Source organism: Pteropus alecto, unplaced genomic scaffold (genome assembly GCF_000325575.1).
Source record: "Pteropus alecto unplaced genomic scaffold, ASM32557v1 scaffold88, whole genome shotgun sequence".
Classification (NCBI taxonomy): Eukaryota; Metazoa; Chordata; class Mammalia; order Chiroptera; family Pteropodidae; genus Pteropus; species Pteropus alecto.
In genome coordinates, this window is record NW_006494611.1 from 12,647,815 (window position 1) to 12,663,987 (window position 16,173).

Sequence of the window (16,173 nt, forward strand, 5' to 3'; positions counted from 1 at the left end):
ATAGTCATGAGGGATATAAAGCAGAGCATAATGAATATAGTCGGTAATATTGTGATAATTATGTATGATGTCAGGTGGGTCCTAGATTTATCTTAGATCACTTCGTAAGTTATATAAATCACTAATCATTGTATCGTACAACTGAAACTAATATAATATTGTATGTCAACTATAACAGAAAATTTAAATTTTTTAAAAAAGAGGTATTTCACTGCATATCTTGCTAGTCTTCCTCCTGTATATATTTCATGTCTACATTTATCAATTTTTTTGACAAAATGGGTCTCGAATGTTCAACTCTCTAACTTGTTTTTCTCTTAACAATGCTTATTTCTCTTGTCCTTGGAAATTCTTTTACAATATCTTTTGATTACTGTTTCACACATGGATACACATTACTTTAGCTTATTTCCAATGGTTCGTTATCACAAATAATATTCTAATAAATATCCTGTGGGTACATCTATATACACATCCAGGCTGCTTTGCTTAGGGTAAGTTCTCATAGTAGATGTGCTGGGTCAGAGTGTGGACACTTTTAAGGCTTAAAATAGGCCAGATTTCCTTCTAGAAAAGTTTACCCATTGTACTCTGGCCAACATTTTGAGAATATTAATTTCTCCCACATTTTCAACAACAGTGAACATTGTTAAATAAAAAACACAAAAACTTTGCCTTTAGGTATGTGAGAAATACAGCCCTGGATGGGTGCTTAGGAGTCATGGCAGGCCTTCCAGAATCTGTCTTGAGGATAAACTTGGAAGTTTTCGATAGCATATTCTTGACATCTAGGATCATTTTACATATTAGGATGAATCATAAGATATTGGCAATATTTGACAGTTTTGGACCTACAAAACTGTCAACTTTGAATGGTTCACCCTTAGAAATACATTTATAAAATTAGGGAAGGTATTATAGGTTAAGAATTGGCCAAATTGTCATTGCCTTTTAAAAGTTTCTCAGTTATGGAAGAGCCATCAGTACGATCTGCTCTAATGGGTAGGCCTTGCTGTGCTTCTGCTGAAGGGATTCGACAGGCCTCTTCAAGATGTGCTATTTTGGCAAGTGAATTATTTTGAGCTAAAGGCAACTGAGCCCCTGAAGGTTCACAAGAAACTTTAGTTTCCCCCTTGAGGAACTTAAATTAGGGCCTTACCTATAATAAATGTTGTCACCAGAGATAACTTTTTGTGACCCATCTATAAGGCCTATAATTACTGAATATCTGCTCTTCTTATCGTCCTAAAGAATGACCTTCCTCCCCTCTGAAGCCTTGACCTGCCTTATCTCATCCTTAGCTCAGAATGCCATATATACCTCATTTTAACCTTCTGTCTCTGAACCTCTCATATATATGGAGTCTCTCTAATGTATGTGGGGTTCTCAAATGTACTTATGTAAATAAATTTGGTTATTTTCTCTTGTTAATCTGTCTCATGTCAATTTAACTATAAAACCAGCTGGAAGAAACTAGAAGTGTAGATGAAAGTTTCTTTGTCCCCCACACTGCCAGCCTGGTTGGATGGGTTGGGGTGACCCCAAGTGAACCACAACTGGGTATGATGGGGACTCACTCACTGGAGTCCACTGAAAGATGGCCTTCCTATAGAGAAGTACTACTATGAATTAGGATTTTGGAGAGAGAATATGTATCTGGTAAGGTTAAAAAGAAGTCAGAGAAACCACAGGAATGCTAAAGGTGTATGAAGAAATGTCCAATGGATGGTGGCTCTTGACTAATGGTGAAACATTTATAGCCCTGAAGGGGAAAGGTATCTGAGAAACACCATCTTCTCTAATGGAAGAAAGGTATCTATATTTGTTCAGAGGTCATGCCCACAGATAAATGAGAGAACTAGCCTGGCATGAGTGGGAGCCACAGAGTTAGCAGGAAAAAATCATGTCATCAAGGTTCAAGGGGTCCTACAGGACATCAATAACAAGAGGCTTAAATATAACAGGAAGCATGATATCAAGGAAAGGGATCTTTTAATGAGCAGAGGAGTTATACTCTAAAACTCATTCAGCCACCGACCAGCTGTGCAACTTGGGCACACTCCTTCCCAACTCAAGACTTCAGTGTTTCTGTCCCTCATGTACTACTGTATTTTGGAGAGCCAATTGGAGATTCTACTTTTAGGAGTTTATCCTTAAGAAATCTTCAAAGACATCCACTGAGATCGATCCATAAATATTTATAATAGTAAAATATTTGGAAATGTCCTATATGTCCCACAAAAGGAAATGGTTAAATAAATATATTGCATATGTTCAAATGATGGAATACTATATGCAGCCATTAAAAATCATACAATAAAAGCCATTCAATTGTCATGACAAGTTATAAAAATAGAAGACTGCAACTGGTATGTATAATATGGCCCCAAATTTTTAGCAAATAAGAATAATAAATGACAAAAAACAGGAAATAAGAGAAAGACTTAGAAGTTACATGACAAAGAGTTATGAATGGTGAACTTACAGAAAATTATTTTCTTATTTGCCCTTTAAATACTCCAAATTTTCCATAATAAACTTGTATTATTTCTGTAATTTAAAAAGATAGCAAATATTCATTTTGTTCTTGAATTTTTATAAGAATTTATTTAATGACATATGCTAGGGAGCAAGATCTCAAATGCTCCTTAATTAATTTTATTTTAATGAAAAGATTTGAAAAGTCAAATTCCTTCCAGCACTAACATTCACTGAGTCTTCTTGAAATGTCAAATGCAGAGCTATCTAGACCACATTTAAATCGTGATTTCCTACTCCTACTCTAGTTCTCCCTTAAAGGGCAGAGTCCTCCAAACCACTGGGTTTTGCAAACAGATATATCCTCTGAAACCATAAGGCAAGTTCAGGGAATGCAAGAGTAGGTAGGGGCCTAGAGTTTGGGCTGCCTTTACAATCTGAATTCCAGAGTGAGCTCACTGAGAAAGGCACATTTGTAAAAGACCACATTTCCCGGCCCTGTACAAAACTCTGGCTTTTCTTTCACAACAAATGTTTGCAGCTTGGATGGTCTGTCAGCACCAGGGGTTAAACACCTTTCCATTCTAGATAGCTGATGGTAGGGACTGTAAATAGGAGACACAGACAGAAATAGGCTATTTCTAGCAGAAGTGAACACTTGCTGTATTGTCTGCCAAAAGTCCATTTCCCCTTCTTCTGGTACCAGAACTCTGAATTTCCTCTGAGGAACCATGCCTTCCTCACACTCAGATGTCACTGACTCCTCCTTAGTTGAGGGAGGAAGGAGAGCATGGGAAAGGAGGAAAAGAGAAACAATAGGATGAACTCTAGTGAGAACTTTGCCGTCAGCACTCCAGCAAAAGTGTTCTTGTCAAGGTCACCATCGACCTCCACTGTGCTAAATGCAATGGTCAATTTTCATTTTTACCTGGTTTGACCCATAAGCAGCATTAGACCCAGCTGACCACTTCCTCTTCTTGAGACACTCTTTACTTGGCTCCTAGGACACCATGCACCATACTCTCCTTGTTTATCTTCCTCCCCTCACCCAACACACACATTCTCTTTCTCTCCCAGCCCTTAAAGCTGAAGCATCCCAAGGCTCAGTCCTTGAAACTTCTTTTCTATCTACACTCATCCAGTCTTAATGCATTTAAATCCAATCTCACTGAGTTTAAACACCATCTGATGACCCGGTTTTGTATTTTCAGCGCAGTCATCTTCCCTGAACTCCAGACTTGTATATGCATCTGATCAATTCAAAATCTCTACATCAAATAGGCATCTCAAACCTAAAACATCCAAAACTGAGCTCCTAATCTTCCCACTTAAACCTGTTCCTCCTACAGTCTTTCCATCTCAGCTCAAGGCAACTCCACCTACCAGCTCCATGTAAGGCCCAAAACCTTGGAGTCTGTTTCTTTTTCTCTTTGTTTCTCACCCAGATTCAATCAGGAAATAGCATAGGCTTTATTTTCAGAATAGATCCAAAATCCAATTGCTTTTCACCATTTCTGCTACCATCTAGAACTGAACACAAACATATCTCACCTATATTATTCCAGTGTCTCCCACTACCCTTGGGAGACACTGGAATAATAACCAGTCTCCTGCTACCCTTGCCCCATTTCAGTCTGTTCTTTACACAGCAGCCAGAGTGATCCTATTGAAACATGGATTGGATCAAGTCACTCCTCTGCTCAAAACCCAAAGTGGTTGCCTATTTCACTATAAATAAAAGCCAAAGGCTAAACAATGGCCTACGAGGCCCAAGAAGGTCTGTTTAGGCCAAATATACCTGTCAGCATTCACCTCTTTGCTCTCTCCCACCTAGCCACACTAGCTTTTTTGTTGTTCCTTAAACACTTAATTTCTTTTCAGGACTTTGTATTTGCTGGCCCCTCTGCCTGGAATGTTCTTCCCACAGATAGCCACATGAATGACTTCTTCACTTTTTTAAGGTATTTCCTCAAACTCACCTTCTATCTTATCATCCTGTCTAAAATCGTAATCTCCCAACACTTATCTCCCTTCTCTGCTTCAATTTTCTCCTTAGTACTTATCGCATGATATACCATGCATTTTACTTTTTTCGCTTAGCTGTCTCCCCAGATTCCTTCACACAGAACACAAGCCCCATGAGGTTAAGGATCTTGTTTTGTTTCCTGCTGTATCCTCAGTGCCTAGAACACTTTATTACCTATTCTGCAACTTTGGCATTTCTTGAAACTTCAGTCTCAAAACACCCTGTGCCGCTTGGCTATGAGGTTCATACTCCTTGGCTTGCTCCTTCCTTTCTAGGCATTCTTTCTGATCTCTTTTCTTAAATCCTTTCTCTACTCATCCTTGTATTAACATTGGTGTTTCCTTAGGTCCCGTTCTCTATCCTCTTTTGTTTTCATCCTCTACACTTTAGGGTGATTTATTCATGCCCATACTTTCAACCACTGACTCCATGTTCCAACTCCAACTCCTATAATTCTCTCGATTTTCCCCAGACCTCTCTAAGCTCAAGGTCCAAATTTCCAGCAACCAACAAAATATCTCTGCCTTGATGTCTTATGAGCATCTCATATTTAGCATGTGCCAGGATAAACTTCTTATCTCCCTCTTCTTCTGCCAAACCTACTTCCTTCCCCCATTCCCAGCCTTATATAAACATTTATTGACCCAATCATCCAAATCTAAATATGAAAATGTCTTGACATCTCCCTCTATTTCCCTTCCAACAAACCACCTAGCTCTCTATCTCAGACTCTATATCAGAAATATTGTCTAAATCTAGCTCCTCCCATCAACCCCCAACCCCCAGCTTAGGTACAGGTCCCCATTATCTCTTATCTACTGGATTATTGCAGGAACTCAATCCTAGTCTTCCCCCATTGCTCACCAACTTCTTGGTTCATTCCCTAGATTGATGCCAGAATGATCTCACAAAGCCAAATATTATGACCAAAGAATATAATGAGAGAATAAGTAAAAATACTTTGCCATACTCTCCCACATTCTTGTGATAATCTGTCTGTACCCTAAAAAAAATGCTTCCCCGCTCCACCCACCCATTAAACACCAATGCATTAGAATTAAGAAACAGCACTAACAGACAGTATCATCTATTCTGAGACAAGGCAGCATAACTAGGGTCAAGTAAACAGAGGACTTAGTTGGGCCTCTCGACACCCATTAAGTTGGGAACACAAAAGCACACTATGGGAGAAGAGTAGCAGAGTATGATGGGAACTCTTTGGGAAGCCTTGGGTTTATTGTTTTGCCTTTCTTCGTTTTGTTTGTTTATGTGTTTGTTGTTGCCTCCGAGTGTCTATCGTGAGTAAAAAGAGACCTTACAATGGAGCTCAAACAAAAGGCATTACTTGGGCAAGGCACCAAATGGGACAAGAGCTCACTCCCCAGTTCAACAAAGGTTTGCTCTCAGTGGGGAAGGAGCAAAAGCAAGAAAACGGTCCCAGAGAAGGATCTTTCCTGAATGCCTGTATGCCTCTGGACAACAATATTGACAGAATTCTGATAGTCTTAGCTTCTCTATTTTCTGAAATATGACAATATAGCAACAGGACTTTTGCCTAGATCTGAATTACCTTTTTTCTTTTGGCTAGAGGATTGTTATCCCACACATAGAGAGGAATTCAGCTTTTTGTGACTGCATTCGTCCAGGATGCAAACAGAATCTGAGGGAGTCAAGGGCAGACTATGCATTCCAGCCATCTCCAACATTGACCTGGGATGACTCTCCTCTAAATCCTCCTTAAATCTTTTTAGAATAAGGTGAAAAACACATATTTTTATTTGTACACCTACAAAAGGAATCTCTTTTCTTTAAAGGAAAAGGCCTTAGATTAAATAAATTTTTCTCTAAAATAGAGAGGACAACAGAAGAAAAGTTTGTCTCCAAAATAGATATGGTACAAGAATGAGAGGGAAATCTTCCTTTGTTTAGTTTTTGGTTGGATACAGGAGAATGTTGTTATGAAAAGAGAACAAACTAAGATTAAAAAAAAAAAAAGATTTCATGGAAACCAAAAACATTGTAACTGAATGAAAGTTTATATTGGAGATAATTAAGGAAAATTGAATCAGTGTTGTAGAGCACAATCTTAGGAAAATATTCTCAGAATACAAAGAAAAATAAATGGAGGAAATGAAAGAAGGAAGAAAGGAGGAAAGAAAAGAAGGAAGGGAGGAAGAAAAGATTAGTTTACTCTTTTACCATACTGATGCCCTTTCTAAAATATTACTTTGGTATTCCTACCAAATCATTATGAGAGGAACCCAAATTAAGACCTCAAGAATGGGGAAAAGTATAGTGAGAAAAGAACTATATTGAAGTTGATAAATTCATGGAGTGGTGAGTTTGATTATTAATACTTAAATAAAAAGTAAAAACCTTGTGAAATAAATGACTAATAGAATTTTCAACATTGGAATTTATAACATTACCAGATTAAATAAAATAAGAAAAGAAGACACAGAGACACAAAAGCTTTTGAATTCTTATCCTTCATAACAGAGTCAAAAGTTATTCTTTTTCTTTCCTTTGATAGTAAGATAAACTTATGCTCAGGAATGTTTTTCTTTTAATTTAAGTTATCCATAGATAAAAATAAAAATAAGATGTCTGTTATTCACAGCTTTGTAGAAATATATAAAAACAAACAGTAGTCCAGAGTCTGTCTAGAAAAGAGCATAATATGAGAAACTATTTAAACACTAGGGAAAATAAAACAAGAATGGCAAGTAAAATAAATGTGAACTAAAGTCCTCTATGAAAACAGAGACTCAAATTGGATTTAAAAAGCCAGTGTTTTACAGAGGATACATCAAAAATAAAATGAAAATCCCAGCTAGCTTTTTTGTAGAAATTGACAAGCTAATCCTAAAATTCATATGGAAATTTAAGGAACCATAATAGCCAAAACAATCTTGAAAAAAATAAAACAAAGTTGGAAAACTCACACTTCCTGATTTCAAAACTTACTACAAAGTTATAGTAATCAAGACAATGTGGAACCGACACAAGGATAGACACATAGATCACAGAATAGAACTGAGAGTCCAGAAATAAACCCTCCCATGTACAATAAATTGATTTTCAACAAGAGTGCCAAGAAATTTCAATGGGTCGAAGAAGAATCTTTTCAACAAATGGTGCTGTGACAACTGGATATTCACCTGAAGGTGAGCCCCTACCTCATGCCATATACAGAAATTACTCAAAATGGATCAAAGACCTAAATGTAATGGCTAAAACTATAAAACTCTTTGACGAAAACATCAATGCAAATTTTCATGACCTTGGATTAGGCAATGGTTTCTCAGATTGGACACCAAAAACATAAGCAACCAAGCAAAATATAGATAAATTGGACATCATCAAAATTAAAAATGTTTGTGCTACAAACACCACCATTGGAAAAATGAAAATACAACCCACAAAATGAAAAAAAATTTTGCAAATCGTGTATCTGATGAAACTTGTATCTAGAAAATATAACTCCCACAACTCAATAATTGTTTTTTTAAAAAAACCAATTAAATTAGGCAAACATTTCTCCAAAGAAGATAAACAAATGCCCCTTAAGCACATGAATAGATGTTCAAAAGTCTTAGCCATCAAGGAAATGCAAATTAAAGCCACAAGATACCACTTCACGCCCATTAGGATGGTTGTAATCAAAGACAGATAATGAATGTAGACAAGGATAAAGAGAAATTGGAAGCGTCATGATACTGATATTGGAAATGTAAAATGATGCAGCTACTTTGGAAAACAGTCTAGCAGTTCCTCAAACAGTTAAACATAAATGTATGACCCAGCAATTTCACTTCTAAGTATATTCAAGAGAAACTAAGAACATAAGTCTGCACAAAATGTTGAATGTGAGTGTTCATAGCAACATTATTTATAATGCCAAAAAGTGGAAACACCCCAAATATCCATCTGCTGTTGAATGGATAAATGAAATGCGGTATATCCATACAGTGGAATATGTGGCATAAAAATGTCCAGAATAGGCAACACTACAGATAGAAAGTAGACTGGTGTTTGCTGTAGAGGAGATGGGGTTGGTAGGTAGGAAATGGAAGTGACTGCTAATGGGTATTGTGTTTCTTTTGGGGGTGATAAAATGTTCTAAAATTGATCTGATGATAGTTGCACAATTCTGTGAATATACTTAAAAAAACACCAAACTGTAACCTTTAAGTGGGTGAACTATATGGTTTGTGAATTATATCTCAAAATAATAATATTAACAACTATGAGTTTGTATCTTAACTTCAACAATTACTGATCGAGAGACTTTAGGTAAGTCACTTAAATACTCATTCTTCAGTTTCTCACTTGTAAGATAGGAACAATAAACAGTACCAACCTCAGTTAATATTTGTAAGGTGATTAGAACAGTGTATGGCCCAAAACATACCATAAACCTGTAGGTTAATTAACTAAAGCCACTACCACTTCCATTTATTAAAACCTTACTGTATTAGTTTCCTATGGCTGCCATAACAAATTACCATAAACCCAGTGACTTAAAACAGCACACATTTATTTATGTTCTGGAGGTCCAAAGTTTGAAATCAGTTTCACTGGACTGAAATCAAGGTGTCTGCAAAGACACCCTTTTCTGTTGTCTAGTGCATTCCATGCATTCCATACCTTATGACCTGTTCCTCCATATTCAAAGCCAGCAGCACAGCATCCTGCTACAGGGTTACATTGCCTTCTCTGTGTCATCTTCCTCTTCCTCTCTCTTGTAGGGACATTTGTGATTGCATTTAGGGCCCACCCGAATAATCTCCACAGTTCAAGATACTTAATTTAATCACATCCAAAAGGACTATTTTCCGTATAAGATAACATTCATAAATTCTAGGGATTAGGAGCTATAACCTTAGTAGCCTACCAGTTAACTTTATCAACCAAAAAAGCAGAAAAAGAAAGTAAATCTATGAAAAACTCCTTATAATTATTTCTAAGCTCACAAAAATAAAGCAATAACAAAAACATTAATTAAAAGATGGTATGAACAACATTTTACATAGCTTAAATTAGAAAATATGAATTCTGCACTATTAATTTCTATTTATCAACCCTTGTTCACTGGCAACTTTTCCATTCCTCCCTACCCTACCTTTTCAGTGCAATGCCTAAAAAATTATTTTGCTGATAACACATCTCTTCAGATATCTTCAGATATCTTTTTGTGCATTTGTCTGAGTCTTTATCCACTGAGCAATACTGTTCTGATTTTATGGTTCGGAGATTTTGACCACTGCTTCCTAAATCCTGCCAATCAGAGGCCCCTCCTGGCTCTGGCTTCTGGGGTCTATCATTGTTATTTGGAAAGGAAAATTTTGATAATTTTCAGTCCTACTCATTCCATGCTTCTTAAAGTTATGTAGCCATACAAGTCTCAGCTGCCTAAGATGGCATCGGAGAACTTTATCTTATCTTTTTTTTATCTTTCCCAAGACTATTTCCTAAGACTTCTTCTCTGCCATCTACTTTACCTTCCTTTTGTATTCCCAACTCCCCATCACCACCCCTTTTTTCTAACAAGCCACAATAAAAATGATTCACATCTCATTTTTCTCCCTAGAACTGAAATTCTTGTAGGTATCAATAGAAGTATACAAAAGTAAATGCGTATATACTATAACTTCACATAGGAGAAAATTATGGTTGGGGAGGGATTACCATATAATTAAAATGGCTGGATAGATTTACAAATATCCCATTTTATTATCTTAAAAACAGAATATATCTTATTCACAAATGATCACAGATTTATAAAAATTCACTATATGCTTAGGTACAAAGAAACCTTAGAAATTATAAAGCCATATTCTCTATTATGAATAAAATAGAAAATTAATTTGAATTAGTGGTTCAAACTAAAATAACGATCACTTGGAACTTAAAAAATATACCATACTGGGTTAAAAGGACAATGAAAACTCAATATCAAACTATTTTGAGAGCTACAACATCACAGATAAAAATGTATTGGATCTGTTCACAGCTATAAGCTTCTGAATAAAAATACTAAGAGAAGATTCAGAAAAACAATTGCAAATATGGCAGAAAAACCTGAATATCTTTATTTTATGAAGAGTTCACATAAATTAATTTAAAAATATCAAATCCAAATAAGTAATAAAAAGGCAAAGGATGTAAACAGACACTATACAAAAAAAGCACATTATGTGAAAAATGTCTCATTTACTGGTAATTTAAGAAATACAAACTAAAACAACATAAAAGTAGATAAAGTTGCTTAAACAAAAACACCCAAACTGTCAGAAATGCAGCAAAACAGGAACTGCTTGTGGGAGCATGAAGGGTCCACCCTTAGGGAAGGCAACTTGGCAACAGTAATCAAGAACTTTAAAAAATATTTACAAGTTTTAACCCAGTAATTCCACTTCTGGGATTCCACCCTCAGCGTGCAGGCCTTCATATGGAAAAACTTCATGCACAAAGACGTTTGTTGGAAATGAAAACAACCTAAATGTTCAATAACAGGGGAATTGTTGAATAAACTGCGTGACTATAAAAATTATGCTAACAAAGACTATGCTATAAAATACCCGTGCTTCCTTGCTATGCTTAAAGCCAGGCTTCAAAATCGTATCTATATACAGTCTATGATCACGATGCCAGCTCCTAATTTTTCAAGGTCCTAGTCAAGTAAATACTAAAGGCCAGAAACAACCCAGGCATAGTAAAAGAAACAAAGTATTGTCACAAGTGATTGTTTTTCTTCTCCTCCTAATCTATATTTTCATGTTTTTCTAATGGACATGTTCCATATTACTTACACCCTTTTGCACATAAAGGAACTGTCCTCATTCCTCCTGTGAATCAAAAGGAAACACCTCTTTATGTAGGGTGTGTGCTACCATTGTTCCTGGGCTTCTAGAGTCATTGTGATATTCTAGCACAAAATCTGCAGGGTGGAAGCATGTTAGGCAAACGCTCCCCGCCTTCTTTTCTCTAACAAAAATTCCATCAGCCCTCTCTGCAACCACTTTCCTCCTCCTCACCTGGGATGATTCCCACCTTACTTCCACAGTGTGGAGACAAGGCCCCAGGCAAGCTGCTCCCGGTCCCAGAGCCCTGAGTCCTTGCTACTCCCTGCATGGCTGCTACCTGCAGTCCCCTGGCACTCCAAACACCCAGCAAATGGTTCTGGAGGCAGCCACATGTTCTGCTCCGTTGCTTCTCAGGTTGGAGGCAGCGAATGAAAGTAGCTTATGGACATTTGAAGCCATGGAGAAAAGGTGGGAGATATTTCAGAAATCTCAACACAGGACCTTTTTGTGTAATAATAGTTTGTGTACGATGAAGGTTTAGTCTTGTTTCTTGAATGGCAAATTGGAGGTCTCAACTGCCTATTCTGGATATATATTAACTGAATGAACAAACGAAAGAAAAGAAAGAGAGAGAAAGAGAGAGAGAGAAGAAAGAAAGAAAGAAAGAAAGAAAGGAAGGAAGGAAGGAAGGAAGGAAGGAAGGAAGGAAGGAAGGAAGGAAGGAAGGAAGGAAGGAAGGAAGGAAGAAAGAAAGAAAGAAAGAAAGAAAGAGAAAGAGAGAGAGAAAGAAAGAAAAAGAAAGAAAGAGGCTTCCTATTATCCTGCAATCACATAGCTAATCGCTAACTCAAAGTGGTGGCTTGTGGGGAGGGGAGAGCAATACTGGGGAGTAGCTTGGTCATTTGGTACCAAAATAAGCCCTGACACTAAGGTATGCAATAACTATAATGTGGCTAGTCAAAGAATGGCCTATGGAGTGGCAGCATTACAGTCACTTGCGAGTTTTTTAGAAATGCAGAATCTCAGGCCTCACCCCAGGGCTGCTGGGTCAGAATCTGCATTTTAACAAGATCCCCAATGATGCACATGCATGTTCAAAGTTTGAGAAACACTGCCTCAGAACACATACACGCATTCACCAAGACAAAGCTAGTGCCTCTGCTCTTCTGTGTTTCCATCAAACAATCAAGGGGTTGGATCATTCTTCACCACAGGGCTGCCCGAAAGCCTTCCCCCAAACTGCTTCAGGGAACAGAGCTCACCAAGAATAGACCCTATGCGATTTGTCCCAGGTCTCACCTTCACTCTTTAGGGACTGAGCCCAGCACCACACAATTCAAAGTGACAGGTGGGATTACACATTAATGCCCTTGGGCACAGTCACTGGATAGATAGAGTGCAGAAACAACCAAAAAGACAATACAAAGGAGAAAATACTCTTAAAACACAGCTCAGCCAAGTAAAAGCAAGACCTATCACCGACATTTGTAAAAACGATTTACCACATGTGCCTAATGACAATCATGATTAAGGAAATAATTTAATATGCAGCTAATTACTTTGTAAAGGTTTATTTGATTACATGATTTGTAAGTCTAAATTCATAGCCAGGGCTAAAATTTGAACTCCTGCCTTCCAATCTTCAGGATGCACATGTAAATAGGTTCCCTGCTGAGAACTTTAAAAAGGCGAAAGAGCTTTTTACTCTTAAATCTAGGCAATGGTTTTGATAAAAGAGAGGGAAAAAAAGGTCTTTAAGCATCACTGGCTCTGAGAAGGGCCTTGCTGTGAGCACCAGACCCTACTCATCTTTCTAATTTCTAAGTCCAAATGAAGTGTCCCATCCTTTGAGAAGTTTTCCCAGAAATCATCATTCCCTATTCTGTTTCTCATGGCATTTTCTTTAGACTTCTATTATGGCTCTTAGGGAGGCAGGAGAACTTACGCATTAGGAACCCAGGCTTTGCAGCCTAACTATATAGGTCTAAATTCCCCCTCTGCCTATTACTAGCTGTGTGACCTTGGCCACATAACTTCATTTCAAAGCTGTAAGATGCAAAAATCTATGTCATAGGTTTACCGTGAAGATTATGTGAGACGATGCATATAAAAATTACAGTGCCCGGCACATCATAAATAATCAATGTTAGTGATTATTACCAGCACTTCACAAAGTCTAACTGTAATTAGAGTTGGTTGTATATATCTATCTTCCCCACTAGACTGTGAGCAAACTGTTTATACCCCACACATCTGGCATAGCGACTTACAAATGGTAGACACACAATAATATTTGTCAAACTGATTTGAAGGTATGTCAGGAAGAGGAAAGGGAGGGTGCTAGAAACAAGTTTAATGTACTTTATTTTATCCAGGGCTAACTTCTGTAGTGTTTGTTTTTCTCCTATTACCAGAGTATATTGTCTCAGACTATGCTATAAAATGGGGCTGGAGAGACACTATTTCTGGAACCGAATGTTCTGTTCAGAGAAAGTGAGGTTGTGCTATGAGGCATCTGAAATCTCCAGTTGTTCCCCGGCTGAGGGGGACATGGGGGCTGAAGTTCAGATGGAGCTAGACTGGCCAAACTGGGTGCCCTGGCCTGGGGCCACATCAGCTCTGAATATCACCCACCTAGTGAGGAAGCATTTCGTTTCTCAGTATATCCACTTAGGAATGTCTTTATAGATAGCACAAAAGAGCTGTATGTACCAGCAGGAGCTCTACAGCAACTCAAAGTTCTCCTTTTTAACCAGCATGCTGACTCTTGGATGAACATCAACTAAAATAATACTTGACTTACTAAATATTTATTGAGTGCCCATTACATGCTAAACATTGCTCTAGACATTGCAGATCCAAAGGTGAATAAAGAAATTATAGTCGGAGAAGGAGGAGGCAATGCAGAGGGAAGGAATGTATACAAGTATGATAAGCCACCTTAGGAATTAAGGGATGAGGTGTAGAAACATCCTAGATAGGGCCTAATCTAATGCTGGAAGGCTTAGAGAAGGCTTAAAAGGAAACTAACAACCAAAATAAGGCTTGAAAGAGTGATCACAACAGCTAATGTTTATTGAGCATATACTATATGCATGAGGCCCTGTTCTGAGAACCTTGCATGAATCCTTCGTTTAGTCCTTACAACTCTATGAGGTAGATATTATCATCCTCTTCATTCAACGGATGAGGAAACTGAGGCACACAATTAGTAATGGCGGAGCTGAGATTCAAACCCAGGCAGCTTGGCTCCAGGCTGAAAGCAAAGGAGAGAGCCAGAGAGGTCTTACGGTAGAGTTAAGTCCCTTGCAGCAGCAGTCTGGGAGGGAAAGAAGCAAGGTCTTTTTTAGGAACCGAAAGTAGCTGGGGTTGGGGACGTAAGTTCAGAGATGACTGGGCTTGTTCTGCAGGTTAGAAGGGAAACCAGAGGCAGGGGATGTCTTGTGTAGTCTAGCTGGATGATTCTTGTCACCTAACCCCTCCTGGCCTCAGTCTCTCCTTTCTGTAAAAGGCGTAATGACAATACCTGGGCTCTACCATAGAGAGGGGCTCTGAGCACCAAACGAGAAAAAAAAAAAAAAAAAAAGAAGAAGAAGAAGTATGTGAACTTGATAGGAAAGCACAAATTCCTTCCCAGACTGGAGATTTCATCAGTATCATCTCTCCAGTAGCTTCAAGAGTTTGCAAACCCGAGATCCACAGTGTCAGGGCAGTAGCGGGAGCCTTGGAAGTGGAGCAACACTGTAGGGCGGAGAGGCGGAGGTGGGGAGTAAAAAGGCCCGCGGAAGCTGTGTCCGATCACCTGCATCCAAATTCAGCACTTCAACTGCGAGATCCCAAGGCAAGCTACTCTCCCACTGCCTCAACTCTGCCATCTGAAAAATGGGGATGGTAACGTAGCACTCATTTCCTAAGTCGATGTGAGGAATAAATAACACGTGTCACATGCTTGGAACGGCTCTCGGCACAGAGGAGATTTAGTAAAAGTTAACAGCTATCATTATTATCCTTATTAAGAAATCTTCCGGCTACTCATCCCATTCCTCCGTGTTCTATATGGTTAAAACGTGTGCGGATATTAGAAGTTAGAGATAATGAAGAAGGTTTGCAACCTTACACACCCACACTGCATCAGAGATTCTTCCTGGCTCCTACTGGCTGGCAAGCAGCTGGCTCTCCGGGCAGAAAATGCCCAAAAGAGGTAAAAGATAGAGACTGCACACCATCTGTGCAAACCAGGCTGCTCTTGTAGTTTTTAGACAAAATCTAAATATAGTAAGTCAGATATGCCTCGCTTTCTTAAGATAAAACTGTCCTTCGCCCTCCACCTTTTCTCTCCCCTCCCTCCCCCATACACATACACACTCCCCCACACGTCCCAAGAAACTTTCGGTCTTTTGCAAGACATACTGTGGGATCCTGTTGTGATAGCCTCTTGCCACATTAACTTCTCTAACTCCCTGCAGAGAAGCCTTTACTAATTCCACAACAGGCAAGCACGCAGGAAATTCGAGAACAAAACAAATCTACACACGGAGCCCAGCATCTTCAAGCAAATACGCCGAGGTACAGACCCGACGCGAGATGACTCTGGACTGTAGATGAGGCAGCTCTTAAACTGCAAGGGGACCAAAGAAGTCATTTGCCTCTGAAAAACCAGCTCTGAATACAAATGGTAATGAATAATTCATGAGTCCCTTCAGCTGCCTCAAAGCCACCCTTGACTATAACCTCGGGGCTTTGCTTCCTAAAAAGCTTCCCGAAGTTGTTTCTCTGCTCCCTCTCAGAAGGAGAGGGTGGGAAAGTTCATTTCGGGTTTTTTGCCTCTTGCTCTTTCAAGTACTCGCTTTTGGTCTGGGC

The 16,173-nt window shown here is 38.5% G+C and overlaps 1 protein-coding gene across 1 annotated transcript in view; it reads right to left on the reverse strand.

The window, feature by feature from the left end:
* Positions 1–16,173, reverse strand: part of ENTPD1 (ectonucleoside triphosphate diphosphohydrolase 1) — an 80,960-nt gene that overhangs the window by 64,563 nt on the left and 224 nt on the right. The gene's annotated exons all lie outside the window — the stretch shown is intronic.